The 3671-nt window shown below is 40.8% G+C and overlaps 1 pseudogene; it reads left to right on the forward strand.

The window, feature by feature from the left end:
* The first annotated feature begins 1631 nt into the window (after positions 1-1631).
* LOC143560999 (secreted RxLR effector protein 161 pseudogene) lies at positions 1632-2369 on the forward strand (annotated as a pseudogene).
* The last annotated feature ends 1302 nt before the right edge of the window (positions 2370-3671 follow it).

Here is a 3671-nt window from a genome sequence, read left to right on the forward strand (position 1 = left end):
AACGCCGCTTGATCTCTTTGGTCGTCAATCGATAACGCCAAACTTCAATTCTCGACAACACGCTTATCGAGATTCATTGCCATTATAACAACACCTTCTTGATTGAGTGTGGGTGGAGGGTGGTATAAACTTCAAGGAAACGTCGGTACACAAATGAAAGATCGTGACACGCTTTACGATGAAATATGGCACGCTTATCGAGGTGGATCGAGTATACGATTGTCGGGATGTAGTGAGATGTTAGAGAGAGAAGTGAGAACTGAGTTTGGATGTGAGAAAATGAAATCTCGGACCTTGCTATTTAAAGACATAAAATTGGTCCCTATCGCGATACGCGATAGGTTCCTCAGTAGACCTATCGCGTATCGCGATATAGGTCTGCTGACTCACAGCGTAGACCTGCCACGTGTCAAAACATGGCAGGCACCGCTCCACATGGCAACACGTGGCAGCAGTGTTGCCACGTGGTGACACGTGGCGATACCCAGTGCCATCGTGTGCCACGTGGCATACGTGTCAATAGGTCAGGTACCCCATCACGATACGCGATGGGGCTCTCCTCTGACTCATCGCGTAGCGCGATGGGTCAGGAAATCAGAATTTTTAATTTAAACCCTCAACTTTGGAATTTTGGCAATTTTAGTCCCTAGACTTTGGAAAGTTGATACTTTGAACTCGAAATTTCACGTTGTTACACTAACGTAGATGACACACCAAGTCAAGGTCTACGTAATTTGGCCGAAATATATGAAAGAGCTCCGGCCATGGAGATTTTTTAATTCAAGGAGTTGACATGTATGGAAATGAACTCCTGTTGATGCACGAAAAACCACTGAACTACAAAGAAGCGACAGGAAATAATGCATGGGAAAAGGCAATGAAAGACGAGTTAGATTCGATAGAAAGGAATAAAACATGGGCACTGACCAACCTACCTACTGGACACAAGCCCATTGGTTTGAAATGGGTATTTAAGCTGAAGAAAGATGCGAAACGTGAAGTAACAAAATATAAAGCACGCCTTGTCGCAAAAGGATACGTAAAAAGACATGGTATTGGCTATGAAGAAGTATTCACGCCAGTAGTTAGAATCGAAACCATTCGTCTACTACTCGCACTAGCTGCACATGAAGGATGGACTATTCATTACCTCGACGTCAAGACAGCATTCTTGCATGGTGAATTAAACGAAGAAGTATATTTAGAACAACTTGAAGGTTTCATGAAACTAGGAGCTGAAACAAGGTCCACAAGCTAATAAAAGCATTATATGGACTACGTCAAGCACCACGAGCTTGGAACATTAAATTACATAATAATTTAAAGGACCTTGGTTTCAAGAAATGTCCAAGAGAAGCAGCAGTGTATACATGTGAAAAGGGAAAAAGAAAGCTAATAGTAGGCGTCTATGTTGATGACTTAATCATAACAGGAAACGATAAAGAAGATATCTCAAAATTCAAGAAGCAAATGAAGAAATCATTTGAAATGAGTGATCTTGGAGAACTAAAGTACTATCTAGGGATCAAAGTACTACAAAATGAAGAAGGGTGACGTTAAAGCAATCAGGTTATGCAAAGAAGCTATTAAAGAACGCTGGGATGTTAGAATGTAATCCTACGCGATACCCGATGGAAGCAGGTCTAAAATTATCAAAGAATGAAGAAGGAGATGAAGTAAATGCAATGGAATACCGAAAGCTGATAGGATGTCTAAGGTATCTAACTCATACAAGACCAGACATCAACTTTGCAGTAGGATATGCAAGTCAGTTTATGCATTCGCCAAAAGTAGCTCACATGAAAGCCGTGAAACACTTACTACGATATGTAAGAGGTACAATCGAGTACGGAATTCAGTACAAGAAAGAAGGTAGAAAAGTATTGAAGGGTTATAGTGATAACAGCTATAACATGGAAGTTGATGATGAAGAGAGCACAACTGGAACTGTATTTTATTTCTGTGATGCTCCAATTGCATGGAATACTCAGAAACAATCTACTGCTGCTCTATCATCTTGTGAAGCTGAATTCATAGCAGCCGCCTCAGCTGCATGTCAAGTCTTATGGTTACAAGGATTGTTAGAAGACTTGACTAGCTGGAAACAAGAGAAAGTGACACTGTTTGTGGATAACAGGTCAGCGATAGCATTGATGAAAAATCCAGTGTTTCACGGGCGAAGCAAACATATAAGTACAAAATACCACTTCATACGAGAATGTGTGGAGAAGCAAAAAATCGAAGTGGAGCACATTAGTGGCGAGGAACAGAAGGCAGATATACTTATGAAGGCATTACCAAGAATCAAGTTCATGGAGATGCGCGAACTACTAGGTGTCAAGGACCTCACAATACAAGATCGAGATTAAGGGGGTGATTTTTAGTTAATCATCGACCCTGTTAAGTTTATTAATGTTTAGTAAACTATGTTAGAAAATACCGTTAGTATAGTTTAGTGCCATAATTGTAATTAGGTGATAGTTTGTGTACAAAATGTAAATACAATACATAGAACCGATGCGAAAGGTGAAGCAACAAAATACAAAGCACGCCTTGTCGCAAAAGGATACGTTGTAAGGCCCCGTCACCGGTGCCCTACATTTCATGTCGGATTTACTCATAAACACAGTTCTTACAAATCAGAGTTAATTTAAACTTTTCGCGGAAACGTTAACTTAAACTATTTGTTACAAAACATTCAATCTTTCCTTTAAAACCATAACATGAAACATCATATTTAAAACATCATTCTTCCATCTTCAGATGCCAGCCGCTCAATCCATGCCATGTGCCATCCTCATGCTAGCTTTTAAGTCTGATCACCTGTGTGCATACTAAAAGTCATCTACGCTGAGTGAGTTCTAGTTAATCAGGCAACTTACCATACAACCATTACATGCATTTATATATACATATGTGTCCGAAGACACATAGTCGTTCTTCCATCCTGCTCACCTCACCGCTAACCTCTTTACTTCCCCTACATCTTAACCACTTAATTACGAATGCACATTAAGGCTTGCCTTCCACGTACTTACGTGTTGCCACTTAATTAACGAAGGCACGTAGAGGCTTGCCCTCCCATGTACTATCGGTGTGTCACTCAATAACGAAGTCACGTATAGGCATACCCTACCACGTACTATCGTCATGCCACTTACACCCTTATCAACTTGTTACCACTTCTACCACACTCTAACTCGACTTCCCTACAACACACTTTCTATCGTTACATCAGTTACACAACATAACATTCATACACACTGCTTATTACCTGGAAATCATTCTCTTTGGCGATGCATGCAATATCCGAAGATCGTTCACGCACCAACAAACATTACTTTCCCTGTCGATACGTGCAATATCCGAAGATCAGGGACTTGGACTAATTAAAATGGATTAAAGGGAATGGGCCTTAGGTCCATGGGCTTTAAGGGATATAAATATCCTCTTAAACCACCTTAAAACCCTAAATCCTCATTTCTTTCCATCCTAATCTCTACACACTCAAAAACACACACCTCCTACACCACATATACGGCCGCAAGCGAGAAAGGGGTGAAACGGGATCGAGCGAACGTTAGTCGTGGTAGATCTTTTCTATACGAGCCATACACAAGATCTAGAGTCCATAAGCGAGCTAACCGAGAACGAAGAACGCATAAAGGTAA

Source organism: Bidens hawaiensis, unplaced genomic scaffold (assembly GCF_021521415.1).
Source record: "Bidens hawaiensis isolate Kalapana, Puna unplaced genomic scaffold, B.hawaiensis_p1.1 tig00020521_1, whole genome shotgun sequence".
In the NCBI taxonomy this organism is placed as follows: domain Eukaryota; kingdom Viridiplantae; phylum Streptophyta; class Magnoliopsida; order Asterales; family Asteraceae; genus Bidens; species Bidens hawaiensis.